At 40.3% G+C, this 20,124-nt stretch overlaps 1 long non-coding RNA gene across 1 annotated transcript in view; it reads left to right on the plus strand.

Annotated features, from left to right (window-relative positions):
* Positions 1-19,389, plus strand: part of LOC123383462 — a 46,486-nt gene extending 27,097 nt beyond the window's left edge. The window contains exons 2-3 of the long non-coding RNA XR_006593210.1: positions 16,647-16,772; positions 18,106-19,389. This is a non-coding gene — a long non-coding RNA (uncharacterized LOC123383462). The remainder of the gene's footprint in view (positions 1-16,646; positions 16,773-18,105) is intronic.
* Positions 19,390-20,124: the final 735 nt, after the last annotated feature.

Consider the following 20,124-nt stretch of genomic DNA (forward strand, 5'->3'; position numbering starts at 1 on the left):
GGGGGTGGGGGTGGAGGTCAGAGAGAGAGGGAGACACAGAATCCAAAGCAGGCTCCAGGCTGTCAGCACAGAGCCCGACATGGGGCTCGAACTCACAAACCGTGAGATCATGACCTGAACCGGAGTTGGCCGCTTAACTGACTGAGCCACCCAGGCACGCCTCAATGTATAAAACTTTCACCTCCTAGGTTAAGTTTGTTCACAAATATTTTCCTCTTTTGATGCTATTGCTATTGTTGATTTTAGAGAGTTTTTGTATATTCTAGTACTAATCCTTTTTAAGATATGTGGTTTGAAAATATTTTCTCTAAGGATATAGGTTATCACGTCATCATTTTAACAATTCCTTTCATTTCCAAAGTTACTTAGGTTAACACTGTTTTCCCTCACAATCTTCAGTGAATTATTTTTCATGCATTTGAAATACAGTTAGAATTGTTTGTCACATCCTGCATTCCATCCTGATATTCCTGACTTCCCTAATGATGTTCTAAAATTTTGGATTTAACATTAAATTTCACTTTGTGTGCTGTAAGTCTCTATGGATTTTAACAACTGCACAGTGTCATGTAAACACCAATAAAATGTCACACAGCCTTAGTCTGCTCAGGTTCCTATAACAAAATACCATAGACTGGGTCGCTCAAACAACAGATATTTGTTTTTCACAGTTCTGGGGCCTGAGAAGGCAAAGATTAGGATGCTAGTATGGTTCATTTCTCCGTGAGTACATTCTTTCTGGCCTCAAGATGGCTTCCTTCTAGTTGTGTCGTCACTTGACTAAAGTGAGAGAGAGCTTTGGGCACTTCCTTTTCTTACAAAGACACTGCTCCCATCATGAGGGCCATACTCTCATCCAAACCCAATTAAGGGCCACCTCCAAATATCACATTGGGGGGTTAGAATTCACATATCAACTCTGAGGGCCAGAGGCACACACATTCCATTCATAACACACATATAATAGTTTCAATTCCCCAAAATGTTCCCTTTCCTTTACCTATTTGTATTCTCATCCTACAACTCCTGCCAAGCACTGACCACTTCACTATCTCTAGTTTTGCCTGTTCCACAATTTCTTATAATTGGATCACACACACACACACACATATATACACACACACGCACACACACACACACACACATATATATGCACACACACACACACATATATATACACGTGCGTATACACACACACACACACACACATATATGCAAACCACATGCACACCAATACATGCACACCACATATTTAGCCATTTGAGACTGGCTTATTTCACATAGCAATAGGAATTTAGGCTTCATATCTCTCTGTGGCTTGAAAGATCATTCCTTTCTTTTGCCAAATAGTATTCCATCATATGGGTGCACCGAGATCGTTGATTGATTCCCCTATTGATGCACATCTTGGTTGCCACCCGTTTTGTAGTTATGAGTAACAGAGCTACAAACATTGGTATGTAGGATTTTGCCTGGACTGACAATATTGGACTTTGCTGATGCCCTGTGATCCTGGAAAACAATGAAAGTTGAGCGATCTCCTCATGTTATGTTCCAGGAAACTGCTTACTGAAAGGAGTCTTCCTTCCCCCTATGACACAGGGTCCACAGGTGCCCCCTTGTGTGCTATGACAAAACTGGACATGGTATCTCCACATTCCCATTCCACAACCCATGAATGATTATGAACTACTCATGTTTCCTGAACAACTGGAGCAAAATCTTTGATCCCCCCCTTCAGTCTGAGCCAGCATACAGCCCCTTCTGAGGGCAGGCTGGCCCCAGGGACAAGCATTCCTTGATTCACTGTCTGTTCACACCACCCTTTCATTCCCTTCCCCTATGCTGGGTTCTCTGTGTCCTCTTTACAAAAGAGCAAGCCTTTTGGCCTAACTCTGGAGATGCTTCTGCTCTTATTTTCCCTATTACAATAGTGCCTCCCCCACCCCTTTTCCTTACAATAATCCTTTGAATAAAGCTTCTCCTTACTAATTCTGGATTTGTATTTTATTTGACAGGAGAAAAGTTTTTAAATCAGTTGGGCAAATACTTGATAGCAGGATTCCTGGCTCCTATTATTGTAAGACTGTGTTTGACTTTGGCAAGAACCATCAAACTGTCTTCCAAAGTTGCTGTATGATTTAGTACTCCAGCCTTAAATGAATGACTGTTCCTGTTGCTCTGCATGCTCACCACTAGTTGGTTTTGCCAGTTTTCTGGTTATTAGCTATCCAAATAATGTGTAGCGTTATGTCATTATTAGTTTAATTTGCATTTCCAAAATGCCAAATGGTCTTGATCATTTTTTCATATGCTCACTTGTCATTTGTATATTTTAATTGGTGAGGTGTCTTTTGCCCATTTTTAATTGAGTTATTTGCTTATTAGTTGTTGAGTTATATCAGTTCTTTGTATATCTGGATACAAATGCTTTATCAGACATGAGGTTTGCAAATATTTTTTCTTCCAGTCTCTGGCTTGCCTTTCACTTCCTAATAGCATCTCTTGCAGAGTGCAAGTTTTTTTTTTCTTTTTCTTTTTCCTTTTTTTTTTTTTAAATAAAATCCTACCTAACTTCCTTCTGTTCTTTTTTCTTTCTTTCTTTCTTTCTTTCTTTCTTTCTTTCTTTCTTTCTTTCTTTCTTATTGATTCTACTTCTGGTGTTGTGTATAAAAGCTCAGCAGGAAACACAAAGCCATGTTGATTTTCTCCTAGACTTGCTTCCTGAGGTGTTATATTTTGAATTTTAAATGTAGGCCCTTGGTCCATTTTAAGTTAATGTTTGCAAAAGTGTCGGGTCTGGAGCTAGGTTAAACTTTCTTTTTACTGTGGAGTCCAAATTGTTCCAGCACAATTTATTGAAAAGGCTATCCTTTCTCCATCATATTGTGTTTGTACCTTTGTCAAGTTCAACTGAGTCATATTACTACAGGTCTGTTTCTGGGCTTGCTGTTCTGATTCACTGAACTCTGTGTCTATTCTTTGTCCATACCATACTGTCCTGATTACTGAACCTTTGTAGTAAGTCTTGAAATAATAGGAGTCCTGTACCTTTATTCTTCTTTTTCGGGAGTGTGTTATCGATTCTACAGCCTTCGGTTTTCAATATAAGTTTTAGAGTCACTATGTCAATATCTTAGAGAGCCTGCTGCAATTTTGATGGGTATTCTGTTGTTTCTATAGATAAGTCTGGGAAGAATTGAAATTTTAATGAGTATGAGTCTTCCAGTCCATGTATATGAAATATCTTCCCTTTTAGTTAGATTTTATTTGATTTCTACATCATTGTTTGTGGGTTTTCCACAAAAAGATCCTGTATATATTTGTCATGTTTATACATAAGTGCTTCATATGTAGGGTTGCTACTATGAAAGGTAAAAAAAAAATTGGTGTTGAATTGTAGAAGTTCTTTATGTATTTTGAAAACGTACTCTCTATCCAATTAAAAAAAATTGGCAGAAGACATGAACAGATATTTCTGCAAAGAAGACATCCAGATGACCAACAGACACACAAAAAGATGTTCAACATCACTTATCATCAGGGAAATGCAAATCAAAACCACAATGAGCTATCCCCTGACACCTGTCAGAATGGCTAAACTCCAAAACATAAGAAACAACAAGTGTTGGTGAGGATGTCGAGAAAAAGGAACCCCTGTGCACTGTTGGTGGGAATGCAGACTGATGCAGCCACTGTCGATGACAGTATGGAGGGTCCCCAACAAGTTAAAACTGGAACTACCCAGTCCAGTAATTGCACTACCGGGTATTTACCCAAAGAACACCAAAACACTAGTTTGAAGGGATATATGCACCTCTATGTTTATTGCAACACTATTTACAAAAGCCAAATTATGGAAGCAGCCCAAATGTTCATCGATACATAAATGGACAAAGAAGATGTGGTGTGTGTGTGTGTGTGTATGCATACACACACACACACACACACACACACACACACACACACACACACTGGAATAATGTTCAGCCATAAAAAAGAATGAAATCTTTCCATTTGCAATAACATGGATGGATCTAGAGAGCATAACACTAAGCACAATAAGTTTGTCAGAGAAAGACAAATACCATATGATTTCACTCATATGTGGAATCTAAGAAACAAAACAAATGAACAAAGGCAAAAAAAGACAAACCAAGAAACAGACTCTTAACTAGAGAAAACAAACAGATGGTTGCCAGAAGGGAGGTGGGTGGGGGGATGGGTGAAATACGTGAAGGGGATTAAGAGTACACTTATTTTGATGAGCACTGAGTAATACATGGAATTGTTGAATCACTACCTTGTACACCTGAAACTAATATAACACTGATATGTTCTCTACACTGGGACTAAAAACAAACAAACAAACAAAAAAAAAACAACAAAAAACGAAAATGAATGACTGTAAAGGAGAAAAGACTCAGAAATGGACATGGTTAAAGATCTGATGAGAGTTAATCATTTACTTTTTTAAAAGGTACTTGTTAAAAAATATCAAATTCTTATTGTTCAGTGTTCCTACATACATAAGCATTTGCCATGTGGATATCGTACGTTGTGTTGTGGGGCCTTATTAAACTCCCTTATTAATTCAACAGATTTTTGTAGATTCTTTGGCATTTTCTGCATAAATAATCATGTCCTCTGTGAATAAAAATTGTTTGATTGCAACATTTCCAATCTGTACACCTTTTAATTTCTCTTTCCTTTCTTAGGTAAGAAGCTGGGGTTCCATTACATGTTGAATAGGAGTGATGACAGCAGAGCGGTCTTAGTGGGGGGAGCGTCTGTCACCCTTAAGTATGATGTTACCTGTAGGTTTTTCATAGATCTTTTCATCAGATTGGGAACATTCCCCTCTATTCCTAGTTTACTGAGAGTTTTTAACATGAATGCTATTGAATTATATCAAATGCTCTCTGCATTGATTGATATGATCATATGATTTTTGTTCTTTAGCCTGTTGATGTGGTAAACTACATCCATTGATTTTCAGATGTTGAACTGGTCTTGTGTGCCTGAAACATATCGCATTTGGTTGTGGCGTACAATTCTTTTTATGCATTTTTGGATTCAATTTGCTAATATGTTGTTGAAGAATTTTATGACAGCGTTCATGAGGGATCATGGTCTGTAGTTTTCCTTTCTTGCAATGTCTTTGTCTGTCTTGCTCTCGGGGGAAATGCTGACCTCAGAGAATGAGTTAGGAAGCATGCTTCTGCTTCTATTTTCTGGAAGAGATAGTGGCAAATTGGAATCATTTTTTCTTTAAATGTTTGTTTTGAATTCACCAAGGAAAAAGTGCGGGCCCAGGCCACAAATATAGAACTGTTCAGGTTATCTGTTTTTCTGCGTGAGATTTGGTAGTTATTGTCTTTCAAGGAATCTGGCCATTTCCTCTAATGGGTCAAATTTGCAGGCACAGAATTGCCAATGGTCTTCCTTTATTATCCTTTCAGTGCCCACAAGATCAGCAGTGATGTCCATTCTTTACATTCAGATATCGGTAAGTTGTTGTCTTCTCTCTCTCTCTCTCTCTCTCTCTCTCTCCTTGTCCTCTTTTATTAGTCTTTTCAAAGAACAAGCGTTTGGTGTCACTGATTTTCACATTGTTTTTCCTGCTTTCAATTTCATTGTTTTCTGCTTTGATTTTTATGATGTATTTCCTTCTGTTTACTTTAGGCTTAAGTAGGTCTCTTTTCCGACCTTCCTAAGGTTATTGATTTTAGATTGTTGTTCTTCTCCAGTATGTGCGTGGATGCTCTAAATTTCATTTCCCTCTAAGGAATGCTATTGCTGTATCACAATAATTTGGTAAGTTTTATTTTCATTTTAATTTAGTTCAGAATGTCTTGAAGTTTCTCCAGAGTCACCTCCTTTCATCCATGTGTCGATTCCAAGTTTTTTTGTTTTCTTTCAAAACATAGGCTGCTTATCCATGTACTTTTTTGTTGTTGATTTCTAGCTTAATTCCATTGTGGATTGAGAACCTACTTTGTGTGACTCCTATTACTTTATGTTTGTAAAGGTGTGTTTTCTGTCCCCACATATGGTCTATCTTTGTGAATGTTCCCCATGAGCTTGAGAGGCTATGGATTCCAGTGTTGTTGAATGGAGTGTTCTATACAAGTCAGGTAGATTGTGTTGACGGATAATGCCATTTGGGTTATCGATATCTTTTGAACATCTGCTTGACTGCCTGCTTGATTTGTCAATTAATGACAGAGGGGTGTTGAAATCTCCCACTGCGATCAAGGATTTGTGTATTTCTCCTTGAACTTTTATCAGGTTTTGCCTCCTATGTTTTGACGCTGTTTAACGTTGTTGTTAGGGGCTTACGCACTTAGGATTGTTATGTCCTCTAGGAGAAATGACTCCTTGATCATTTTGGAATACTCCTCTTTCTCCCTGGCAGTTTTCCTTGTTCTGATGTCTGCTTTGTCTGAAATTAATGTAGCTCCTGCATCTTGCTTTGGATTAGTGTTAGCAGGGTAAACACTATTTTCCCATGCCTTTACTGTTAAGTTATCTGAGTCTTTGTGTTGAGTGTGAGGTTCTTGTAGGCAACTTATTGTTGGGTCTTTTCTTTTGTCCACTCTGAAAGTCTGTCTTTAATGGGTGTACTTAGGCCATTCTCATTTAGAGTGATTACTGATATAATCGGATTGGTATTTGTACCTGTTTTCTAATCACTGCATTTGTACTTTGTTTCTCTGTGCCCCTCTGTTTCTGCCTTGTTTAGATTTACCAGTGCTTTTTATAGGGTTCTGTTATCCCCTCTTTTAGCATATTGCTGATACTGCTTTTCAAATCATTTTCAGTGGTTGCCCTAGAGTTTACAGTATACACTTTTACTAAGCTAAGTGCACCTTCAAATAACGCTATGCATTAGTAGTGGCAGGTACCTTCTAACAGAGTATTCCTAATTCCTCCCTCCCATTGCTTGCAATACTCCTATCCATGCACCATGATCACTCAGTACATTGTGCTATCCTGTTTCAGAGAACAGTCATCTTTTAGATGACACAAGAATAAGCATAAAAGACGTTATTTTATCTCCAGTTTACTTCATGAGCCTCTTCCTTTCGTTAGGTAGACCCACGATTCCGACCCATATTATTCTCCTTCTGCCTGAAGAACATCTCTTAACCTTGTGAGGCAGGTTTCCTGGAGACGGAGTTGCTCAACTTTTTGTTTGTTTGTTTGTATAAGAAAGTCTTTGCCTTTTGTTCATATTTTACTGGAAATAGATTTCTAGGTAGGTGGTTTTCCTTTTCATTCAACACCTGAAATATTTCATTTCACTCTACCCATTCTTTGCATGGGTTTTGATGAGAAGTCAGCTGTAATTCTTATTCACATGCCTCTGTAGGTAAGCGGCTTTCCTCCTCTAGTTTGTTCTTTCAACATTTTCTTTGTTCTTTGTTTTATACAGTTTGAACCTGACAAGTCTAGATGCGTGTGCCTGTGTGTACTTAGCACATATGCTGCTTGGTATTTACTGAGATTCCTGAATCTATGGTTTGGTGCCTGTCATTTCTTTGGGCAGTTCTTGGGCCTTATTACTTCCAATTTTCCTTCTTCTCTGTCACCTCTATCTTTTCCCCTTTATTGGAATTTGGATTAATATGTCAAACTCTTAGGGGTGCCTGGCTAGCTCAGTCGGTTAAGCATCCAGCTCTGGGTTTTGGCTCAGGTCATGATCTCATGATCCCACTCTCTTTGAGTTCCAGCCCCACAGCTGGCTCTGGGCTGACAGTGCGGAGCCTGCTTGGTATTCTCTCTCTGCCCCTCCCTTGCTTGCTCTCTCACACACACTCTCTCTTTCAAAATAAATAAATGAACTTTAAAAAAATGTGTCAGACTCTTTCCAATTTCACATGGCAGGATGTTCAGTTATGGGTTTTTTTTCTTTTTCTGTTTTTACATCTTAGCATTTCCATTTGGAAAAAGTTTTATTGACCTATGACCTACCTTCAAGCTCACTGATTCTTTTCCCCATCGTGCTGAGTCTACTGACAAGCCCTCATTTCTGTCACTGTGTTTTTATTTTCTAGTATTCCCTCTTAATTCTTTCTCAGAATTTCCATCTCTCTGCTTATATTACCCATCGGCTTTTGCATGTTGCCTATTTTTCCATCAGAGCCCTTGACAAATTAAATCCTAGTTATTTTAAATTCCCCGTTTGACAATTCCAACATGTGTGTCATATCAGAGACTGGCTCTGATGCTTGCTTTGTCTCTTCATTCTCTTAAATTTTGTCATGCTTTGCGATTTTTTGTTGAAAGCCAGACATGTTCTTCTGGGTAATAGGACCTGATGTCAGTAGGCATTTAGTGTGAATATTTGTGTTAATCTGGCTAGGAACAAGGCTGTGTTTTATATTTGCTGTAGCTATAAGTGCTAGAAGCTTCCAGTTCCTCTAGTGTCCTTCTGTTGGTCTCCTCTCCTGAATTTGGGCTTCCCAGATCACTCCTGCTCACAGAGAATCTGTGGTTTTGCAGTGCTTTCAAGCTATAATCCATGGTTATTTCTCGGGAACCCCACTGATGTGGTAGTAAGGTGCGGGGAGAGAGAGGTGAGTCTATAGCTTCATGATTAAATCTCTTGTCTTTTAGTGGGGCTGTGTCTCTGGGCTGCAGCCTTCACAGGTGTTTCTCCAGTGGTATTGCCTTCTCTCATGCCCTCTAGCCTTTCCCTGGCTGCCGGATTCTCAAGTTAGTTCCTGGAAGGCTTGACCCCCTATTAGCTGTTCTGTTTCCCTTAGGTGAGACAGGAAGCAAGGAGAGGGGGTCTGTGTGAGGGATATCCATCCTCTGCCTAGGATGAAGCTCTAGCAAAGTCTTTTCCCTGGAGAGTAGGCCTTTGTCATGGAGAAGACCCTGGGGGTATTTTGGCAATGATTACTCTTCCTGTCTCCCAGCCAGACACACTAGGGCACCTTTCTTGGAACTTCACCGTGAAAATCCATTCCCTAGAGTGAAAGACCATGAACATGTGGCTGGCCCCTAAGACTTCAGGGGCTGGAGTGGGGGTGGGGGCAGGGTAGAGTTGTGGTAGGGGAAGCAGATTCTCACTCTCCTGCTAGTCCATACTCCACTTCAAGCAATTCAACTTATTTACCATTTAAGCACCCTTACCAGTTCATGACTGCAGAGGATTCTGATCCAGGAAAGCAGATATCAGTGTTGACACTCTGAATTCAACACTCTCTCAAGATTTGATGTGGTGGTTTGCCCTGCCACCTCAGTTCTCAGATGAGTTGAAAAATTAGGTTGATTCAGCTTTTCCAGTGTTTACTTGTTTTAAGGAGGGATTAGTGATTTCTACCCTGTTTTGTATGTTGGAGCTGAAACCAGAAGTCTCATTTGTGGCCATTTTTGAAACATAGCACAGTCATTATAAGCCTCTGACTTGCAAATATCATGGTAAGTACCAAGAGAAGCAGATGCAAGTTGAAAGTAGTGGTCTTAGAGAGCCAGTAGGAAAAGTGCGGTATTTGTGGTGGGAAGAATGATGGGGAACAGGGTGAGGGAGGCGTGGAGGGGTTGGATTTAGAATCAAGTGATTTCTGCTTTCACTCGATACTAGTATTAATTTAACCTTTCAAATCTCTCTGTGTACACACACGCGCTCGTGTGCACTTGTGTTTTGAGAAAATTACAAAATAGGTGATGCATTTTATGTAGAAATAGTCTATAGAAATTTTGCATTAGAAGAACACAAGGAAATTCTTGTATTTATATGGCATGATTTCAAGAAGTTTGAATAAATAGACACCTCCAAATATGTATAATTCTTAAAACCACATCCCTCGCTAGTTGATGGCAGCGGTCACTATTTGTTAACTAATATGCATGTATTACTCCTGATCACAACACGTTTGCACACTAATTGGCTGGGGTAATAATGTGAAAATTGCCCTGTCCTAACTCGTGGGGAAGCAATGAAAGAGGGGGGACTATAGTCTCATTTCACAAACAAAGAAACTAAGGCTAGAAGAGATTAAGTAACTTGCTGAAAACTCGTACACTAAGTAAGTCATGGATCTTGGACCACAGTGTCCCAAGTCTGTCTGATATCAGCAATGATGTCCTGTGTGGAATACTTCTCTGCCTATCCCAGATGCACATTTTGGAAGAGTCACGGCTTTATCAGAAAAATGGTGCTATTGTTTTCAGCTAGGTTTGGGAGCCAAATTTTCCTGAGACAAGTACAAGGAGATATGAATACCATCATCCAGTTCTCTTCAGAAATCACAAATTCCTAAGCCTTACTAAATTGGTTTAGAAGCTAGAAACAAAGATAGAAATCTTCCAAATGTATTTAATGAAGAGAGCCTAAACCCTGACTCCCAAACCTGGAAAAGACGGTACATGTACACAAGCCCACAGGCCCATGTACACACACAAGCATGGACGTACACACACAAATGTGGATGCATTTCAGTTAGGAGCATAGATTTAATGTTTTTATCCATCAATTTCAAGTATGTAGATTTTATTTGTATATAGAAAATCTATCACATCCTGGTAGTTTCCCTTGTGAGGAGATGCTGGTGTAATATTGAGAAATATTTTAGTATTTTGATAATCTATCACATCAACAGGCCAAAGGAGAAAAACACCTATCATCTAAAATGCTGGGGGGGGGGGGGAACTCAAGAAATTCAGTCCATCTCTGACCGTCTATGGTCTCTCTTAGGTCTTGTTTACTTGATCTGTCTTCAGCTGTGAAAATTACGTTAAAAACCTTTACTACTGCCCATCCACAATCCCGTAACTGAAACCCTTGGGACCAGATGTTTCGGAATTCATATGCCATACTTTACATAAGAACGATAGTGGGGTCCAGAATAGCACCGGTGAATCTAACAAAACAATATTTCTGCAGAGAAACACAAATATTCATGCCAAGAAGGATAAATAAAGACTAAAAACAGCCTCCTGTCAGTTCAGGTCATGTTTCATGTGCATATGAGACAGGAAAAATAACTCTGTCTTTCATAGCCTTTGAGATTTTAGACTTTCAATAAGGGATTTTGATTCAGAAGCGTGTTTCCATCCATTCTTTTTGCATTTTATACATGTATCCCCCCCCCCCCCCGGCCTCTGTTTCTGGTAGATTTTCTTTTATTGAACATACAAAGAGAAAAGAACACAAATCATACATCACAGCAATTTGATGACGTTTCATGAAGTGAGTACATACATGGAACCACCACCAAGATCAAGATCTCTACAACAATCTCTACAACATTACTGGTGCCTCAGAAATCTATACTACGTCCTTATTTAGTCATTACACCTAGCAGTTTAACCACTCTCCCGACCTATGCCACCATAAGGGTGGTGGTGGTGGTGGCCGTGGTGGTCTGTTTTTAAACTTTCTACAAATGCAAATATCAGTCATGTGCCTTTTTATTCCTGGCTTCCTGTGCTCAGTGTTCTGATATTGAGATCTCCTCATGTTGCACGTAGGGATATTTGCTAGTTTCATGTCTGTATAGTATCCTATGCTATAAATGTACCACACTGTATTTGTTCATTCAGCTGTTGATAGGATGCTCAGATTGTTTCCACTTCATGACTATCCTCAAAATAATGATGCTGCGGATGTTTTCATTCATGTGTTTTAGAGAACATGTTTGCATTTCGGTTTGATATATACATGGATTGTGCAGTAGCCAGAATTCCATGATGGTGCCCAGTGACCCTTGTCTTTGCACAAGGATGGAACCTATGGACACAATGAGATCTTACTCTCATGATTATGTTAAATTATATAGCAAAATGGATTGTGCAGATACAATTAAGGTCACAGATCAGTTGCCCTTAAGATAGGAGATTGTTCGGGGTGGGCCAGACCTAATCAGGGGAACACTAACAAGGGCCTAAGCCCCTCCGAAAACAGAGATTCGAGGCCTGAGAGAGTACTTGCAGGGGGCCACTTGGCGAGGCACTGCAGGCAGCCTCTAGGAGAGGAGTGCTGTCCCCAGGTGACAGCCAGCGAGGGAACGGGGCCTCAGTCCTCCAGCAGCCTGTTACTAAATTTGGCTGACAACATGGATGTGTTTGGAAGAGACTCTTCTGGAGAGCCTCCAGAAAGGGACACAGCAAGTCCACCACCATCACACGCTGTGAGACCCTGAGGAAGGGAGCCAGTCACACTGGGCACAGACTTCTGACCTGCACAACTGTGAGCTAATAAACAGGGGTGGTTTTAAGCTGTTAAGAAGGCAGTTTATTTATTTATTTTTTTTCCACACCAAGAGAAAGCTAATATAGATTTTGGTACCTGAATGCAGAGTGCTGCCATTGCAAACAGCTAAAAATGCAGGCGTGGCTTTGGAACTGGGCAGTGGGCAACGGCTGGGGGAGTTTTGAGGTGCATGCCAGGGAAAGCCTAAGTCGCCTTAGACAAAGCCCTGATTGCCTCAGACAGACTGTTAGTAGAAATCTGAACTTTAAGGACATGGCTGGTGAGGGCTATATCAGAAGGAAGTGAGGGACATGTTATTGGAAACTGGAAGAAGGGGGATCCCTGCTATGTAGTGGCAGAAAGCTTAACACGATTGTTGCCTGTGGTTATGTGGAAAGAAGAAAATATAAATGACAATCTTGGACATATGGCTAAGGAGAGGTTGGAGGCAGCAGGATTTCGGTAGCATAATAGAAAAAAACAAAAACAAAAATAAAAACAAAAAACGTAGATTGCCTTGTGCGGAGTGTTAGTGCAGATCTGGAAATTAAAAACCAAGGATTATTCCAGGCTTTGAAGCTTTATCAAAGAATTCTGGCTCTTGTTCTCGCAGCTGGATTTCCAAACTGCTTTGGGACTCTAACTCCTTTCTGCCTTCCTGTACCCCACCCCAACTTTTCAGACCAGAATGTTCTAGCTGTTACCCTATTCCCCATCCCACCATTGTGTGTTGGGGAAGATAGCTTGTCACTTTAGTGCCATCAGTCCCCAGTTGGAGAGTGATGGTTCCCCAGGACTTGTACTGCATGGGTTACACCCAGGAACCTCATCCATACCTGATTTAGATGAGTAGGATGATGAGATTCTGGACTCTGAGCTGTGCAATTCTGATGAGCTCTTGGACTTGAGCTGTTGCCATAATCCATGAGAAATTTGGAGACTTAGTAGGATGGAGTGAATGCATTTTGTATGTAGGACAGACAGGATCACTAGCGGCCAGAGGGCATACTGTGGTAGGGAAAATTCTAAGATGACTCCTAATGACCTCAACCTTGTATAATCCCCTCCCGTTCAGTGTAAGAGGAGCCCACGAATATCATTGTGGGGAAATAGGTTCTACTTACATAAATGGGTTAGAAAAAAACTTGGGGCAGAAAGCCGCCACCACAGGGCGAAATCACCCGAGGTTAGCTACCGAGATACTGTAATCGGATCATGAGTATCTTGTTATATCACCTGCAGGAAATTACTTTCCAACTGGCACCAATATGCTAATGTACCCTGATCACAAACACCACTTGCCTTCCAGACCCTTTGTTTCTTACACAAGTTAATGATTGCTATCTGAATGTTTTCTTCATGTTCACCACATGGGTAATATCTTGCGAGCCTAATAAATACGGATATGAAACCCCTGTTCAGAGCTCTTGTCTCCTCCCGGACATTAGCCTCTCTTGTATTTGATTCTGTGTCCACTCTCTTGCTGGACAGGAGAGAACACCAGATTCATAGTCTGCGGCATACGATCTGCTACCACTCCTGTGATTATGTTACATGGGAAAAGAGATTTTCAGATGTATTGAGGTCCCAAATCAGTGGGCCTTCAAGTAAGGAGGTCACCCTGGGTGGGCCAGGCCTAATCAGGTGAACCCTTGAATGGGGCCCCTCCTGAGAGGCTCAAGCATGAGAGGGTAATGGAGAGGTCCATGGAACCCTGAAAGGAACTGCCGGCAGCCTCTAGGGGCTGGGAGTGGGACTGAATTCTGCCAATAACCCAAATGAGCTTTGAAGTGGATTCCTCAGAGCCTCCACAAAGAAACACAGCCTGCCCAACACCTGATTTCACCCTGTGGTACACTGAGGAGAAAACAAAGGCAGGCCACACATGGACTGCTGACCTACAGGACTGTGAGCTAATAAATAGACATTGTTTTTAAGTTGTTGAGTTTATGCATACTTTGTTAGGAATAGACCATTAATACAGATGGTATTGCTGGGTTATAGAGAACGTACACGTTAAGCTTTAATAGATAGTGCCAAATGGTCTTCCAAACAGGTGGTACCAATTTACATTTCCACCAGCATTGGAGAGTTCCTTCATATCCTCACCAACCCTTGATATTGTTAGTTATCTTGGCTATTCTGGTAGGTGTTTCCTGATACCTCACTGGGCTTTTAATGTGCATATCCCTGGTGACCGAGGATGAATGGCTTTTTATTTGCTCATCGGTCAGTTAGTTGGATGTCCTGTTTTGCAAAGGTCCTGTTCAAATATTGTGCCAAGTTTTCATTGCATTGTCTTTTTTTTCCTTCTGGATTTTAGGAGGTACAGTATTATATTCTGTACATGAGACATCCGTGGGATATGTGTGTTGCAGACCCCTTTCTCCCATTCTGAGGTTTATCTTTTGACTCTCTAAATGTGTCTTTTGATGAACGGAAGTCCTTATTCTGATGAAGTCCAAAGTATCGATGTTTCCCTTTATCGTTAGTGCTTTGTGTGTGTGTTTCCAAGATCTTTGCCTATCTCAGAGTCATAAAGATTTTGTTCATATGTGATTTTCAATAAGTTTAAACTTCTGAAATTAATTTTTGTGTATGGCATAAGTTAGGGGACAAAGTTAATATTTCTCCCCCAATGGGTGGTTATCCAATTAGTCTAGCTCCACTTTTGTTTTGTTTTGTTTTGTTTTGTTTTGTTTTTAAAAGACTGTCCTCCCCTCAGAGCACTGTAGTGGCACAACTGCTGTCAATGTGGTGACTGTGCTTCGTGAGTCTGTTCATGGACCCTTCTCTTTGTTCCTTTGGCCTGTTTGTCTATTCTTGTGCTTATACCACACACTCTTAGTTATTATAGCTGTGGGAAATAAGTTGATGAATTCTGTACGCTTGCACCAATGGGCTAACAAGTCTTAGGGTGGAAAGCCACCTCCACAGATGAAAGCGTCCCAGAACAGTTAGAGATGAAAAGCTGCTACAGGGTGAAAGTTCCCAAGGTTAGCTAGTGAAAAGGGTGCCTTGTTAGCCTTGAGGCAGCATGCTCCAGTAATCTTGAACTTTGGAGATAACAGCTACTTGGCTGTATCGTCCACAGAGAAACACTATCCATCTGGCATCTGGCACCAATAGATCATTGTGCTTTAATGTCAACTTCTAATGCCACTCACCCCCCAAACCCTTTGCTTCTTACACACACCAATTAATGCTTGCTATCTTATTGTTTTCTTCTGCACATTCACCACGTGTGTAAAACCTTGAGAGCTCAATAAATAGATGAGACAAAACCCCTGTTCAGGGGGGCTCTTGTCTCCTCCCAGACATTGGCCTCTCTCGTATTCAATTCTGTGTCTGCTTTTGAGAGGCCTGAGAAAACTGAAACTTAAAAGCTTAAGTTACAGGAAACTGAAACCTAACCAAGCCTAACCAGCTTGTTCCACTTCTGTACAATTGCTTGGCGCGCCCGTGTATTCCTGATCCATCATTGTTGCTTGGCACATCCGTGTATTCCTGATCAATCATTGTGATACCCGTACCCCCGGTTGTGGTCTGACCTAAAGGCAGGAACCAATCGAATACTGCTAAGTGTCCAACTTTAAACACCAACCAATCGCAGCTCTGTAACTGTGGAAAATTCCTGATTTCCCCATGACTTGTTTGTACCTGTCTATAAAAGGGATGTAAAAACCTCTCTCAGGGCCTCTTGGCGTCACCGGCAACGGGTGCGCAGAGGTCCAGGTTTGAACCTGCAATAAATGACCCTTGCTGCTTAGCTTTGACTCTGGACTCTGGTGGTTCATTTTTGGGGGTCTCTTAGACTCTGGGCATTTCACTTTCTTGCTGGACAAGAGAGAACTCAGACTCAAAGTCTGCAACATATAGTGTCATAGCTGCTCTTGCTATCTGGCTGTAAAAGTCCTGAAAAGTCTTGTTTTGGGTGGCCTTGGCTGTTCTTGGATCTTTGTTATCCATATACAATTTAGAAGCAGCTTGCCAATTTCCATTTTCAAAAAAGAAAAAAAAAACTGCTGGAAATTTAATTAGGATCATGTTGAATCCCTCGATCATTTTCACAAAAATTCTCTCTTCAATTCACTTTCATACTATTGTCTTCTGATAAGTAGACATGACATATCTCTGATTTATGTAAGCCAGCCATCTTTAATTGCTCTCGGAAATGCTATGTGTGGGCAGAGGTCTTGGGACTCCTTTGTTATATTTGTTCCTAGGTGTGTGTTCTTTTCTGATGCCATAATAGATGGCATTTAAAATGTTTTCTCCTTGTAATTCTAATGCTAGTGTATATAGAAATCCAATTGAATTTTGTAATATTGACCATCTATCCAGCAATCATGCTAAATCATTTATTAATTATAATATCAGATATATACACTTTTTTTGAGATTTTTTAATGTAAACCTTCTGTTGTGTCCCTTTTCTTTAGGAGCTGAGAAAACTTACCCCAGAGATGCCAAGTGGACATGCATCTCATTGATATGGGGAATATCGACTGGGGAATGCCCATTCCTAAACCAGTCACTGGAAGGGTAATGAGATTTACTGTGACCAGGTCAGTCCAGCACACTCCCCTGTATAATCAGATACACTGTGTTGTGGGGCACAGTTTTTCTGTATTTTAACCACATATGTAAATACTTGGAAATGAAACCTTTGATCAGGAAGGTGAAAATCAGGGGATTAACGATGATGGATTGATATTGGTGGACTATCCCTCCCCCATAAATGAGCTGAAATTACATTTCTTAAGGTACATCTTTTCTTAAGCAAAGACTAATATGGTTAATATTCAAAAAACCATTTTGTCCATTGTGAAGGAAGAATTAACTCCTAAAATGAAGTGGTTTACTTCATATATACCCTTCTGGTGATTACAGGGTACAGAATTATCATAGAAAATTTAACACATACACATACCAAACTTTTAACAATAGTTATTGATCACTGACAGGATAGACTGTGATTTAAATTTTGTTTTAAACTTTTCCAAATTCTCTAAATACCCCACCACAGGGTCTGCCAACCTGCACACTTACTGACATTTAGACCAGATAATTGTTTGTTGTAAGAGGCTGCCTCGTGCATTCAGGGATTTTAAGCAGCATCCCTAGCTTTGATCCACTGGAAAGCAGTAGCATCTCCCCTTGCCCCCTGGTATCACAAACAAAAATGTCCCCAAACGTTGTCAAGTGCCCCCTGGATGAGCACCATTACTCTATAGTAAATGAGACTTTAATATACATAGAATTCCAGGTATATATAAAGGGAGCTAGGTAGTTAGATGTAAACATATACCAGTATATTCAGTGCATAATTTTTATTTGGCCAAACATAGCCATTTCCAATAGCATTAAAAGTTCTTTAAAAACCATCCCATAAACTCTATGTAAGTTTATTCTATGGACATTCAGTATCCTGCCAGAAATTTACATGGTTTCAAATACATACATACATACATACATACATACATACAAACATACATACACACATACATACAAAATAACCACTTCTGATCAAATAACATTGTGGTTTTATATATGCATATTTCTTCAGAATCAATGCCTAGAAGAGGAATTGTAGCATCAAATGGATTTCATGTTTACATATGTCTAGTCAAATTTCCATCTGGCAAGGTGTTCTGAATGTAAAACCCCATCCGGTTGCATACGAGAGAGCCTGGTTTCTTACAACAGCTTAAGTCATAATTAAACACTAAAAATTAGTTGCTTTCCAAAATGCAAATATCTGTATTTTTCTGAATGCAGTGGTAATCTATGCTCATTGAAAACATCCAGAATATAAAAGTAGGAGGCAAACAAAACTTATTCTTCCAGAATTATTTCCCCCGTGAGAATCACTGAAACCCACTGTGTCCCCAATTCCAGGAAGCAGCACCACCGTCCAACCAGATACTATGGGCAAAATCTATAGAGCCATCACTGATTGCTGTCCTTCCCTCATGATCTCACGGTCATTCAAGTTTTCCCAGCTGAGGCCTCAGACGATGACATCGTAGATCAGAGAGGAGCCATCCGCCCTCTGCCCTGTCTGAATTCTAACTCTACAACAGGATGCCTGAGCGTGATCAAATGGTCATTGTTCCAGGACGCTGAGTTATGGAGTGGTAGAGGACCAGAACGCATTCTGTTCACTTATTCTTCATCTAAGCACATCCTCTATTTCACCAGTACTTCACTTTCCATATTCCATTCCATTTTTATTTTTAGTCGCTGTCTATTCCATCCTTCCTAACTCTGTATTCTATATTTCATTCCAAGTTTCAATTCCATTTGTTTCTATTCCATCCTGGTACTTTTAAATCTATATAGTGCAAATTTCATAGTCCATTGATTTCATGACATTGCATATTCTATTCCATAGGTTTCCTCCTATTTAATATTTTATTTCACTGTATATTCCACTCCATTCCTTTTTTCACATAACAGTACTTGTATATTTTTTATTCCACATGCCATCAGATATTTATTTCCATTCCCCTTTCCATTTTCCCTTTATATTCCATTCAATTTACATCCTGTTCAATTTTCCATTCCATATCCTGTTCAAGTCTGTATTCCATCCCCCATTTCATTCCAGTTTCCACTGCAAGTAGTCTCCACTTCATCCCGTTCTACATTCTATTTCAAATCCATTTTCCATTCCATATTATTTAACACTCCAAATACCATTCCATTCTGTTTTGCATTGTGTTTCACTCCAGTTGCTCATCCAGCCCAGTAAGCAAGCATCCCATTCCATTGGGCCGAAATTGTTATAACAGTGACTTTCAGGAGAATATCTTGCTAATATTTTAATCAAAGAATTACAAATGTGTACGGCCTGTGCCAAGAACTTCCTCATCTGGGAGTTTATCCATAGCAAGGACACGATTGAGGATATGAACAATTTTTAGTAAGAAGGATGTGCCTCTCAGTGATGTGTTACAGAGAGTGAGAAGTTGGAAATGATGTGAATGTTGGTTGAGATTGGAATATTTGAAGATGTAAGCCTCTTGTATAAATGGAATAGTTTGTACTTCAAAATGGCCTTGTGGAAGTTTACTCATTGACAGGGAATGAGTGTTTTCTGGACCCCAAATAGCAGGTTACCAAGCAGTATCTATGGATAAGTGATTCCATCTCATCAAATAAAATCAATCATGAAATATGTACTTGTTTATGGGTGCATCAGAATTTAGGTGCTGGCTTTCTTACATTTGCCTTTGTGTTTTGTGTACTGAATTTGCAGCCCTTCTGTAATAATGACTAAGACTCTGGGTCTAAATATTGGATTTCAAGCCTGTGCCTCAGGACATATTTATATTAAGAGAAACTAGAAAGTAGGACAAATTAATGTACGTTCATCAGTGAATTACTATGCAGCCCATACAAATGTTGATGCATATTTAAAGACAGTCGTATTGTTTTTAAATTTCATTTTATTTTACTTTAGAGACAGCGAGAGAGCATGAGCGCACCAGCAGGGGAGGGGGGGCAGAGGGAGAGAGAGAACCTCAAGCAGGCTCCACACCACTCTGGATTATTATTTGAGCCGAAATCCAGAGTGGACACTTGTAGCACCTGGGTGGCACACTCCGTTAAGCACCTGGCGCTTGGTTGCATCGCAGGTCATGATCTCCCAGTTGGTGAGTTTGATCCCTCCGCACTGTCAGTGCAGAGTTGGTTAGGAGTCTCTCTCCCTCCCTCTGCTCTTCTCCCGCACTCGCTCGCTCACGCGTTCTCAAAAATACATACACTTTCTTAAAAAAAAAAAAAACAGTCCGACATTCAATCGATGAGCCAAGCCACCCAGGCACCCCCAGGACACTTTCGTCCTTAATCCCAGGCAACCCCAGTCTGTGTTCAGGGGACAAGGCCAGGAGACGCATCCTACTGGAAAATTCT

Source organism: Felis catus, chromosome X (assembly GCF_018350175.1).
Source record: "Felis catus isolate Fca126 chromosome X, F.catus_Fca126_mat1.0, whole genome shotgun sequence".
Taxonomy (NCBI): domain Eukaryota; kingdom Metazoa; phylum Chordata; class Mammalia; order Carnivora; family Felidae; genus Felis; species Felis catus.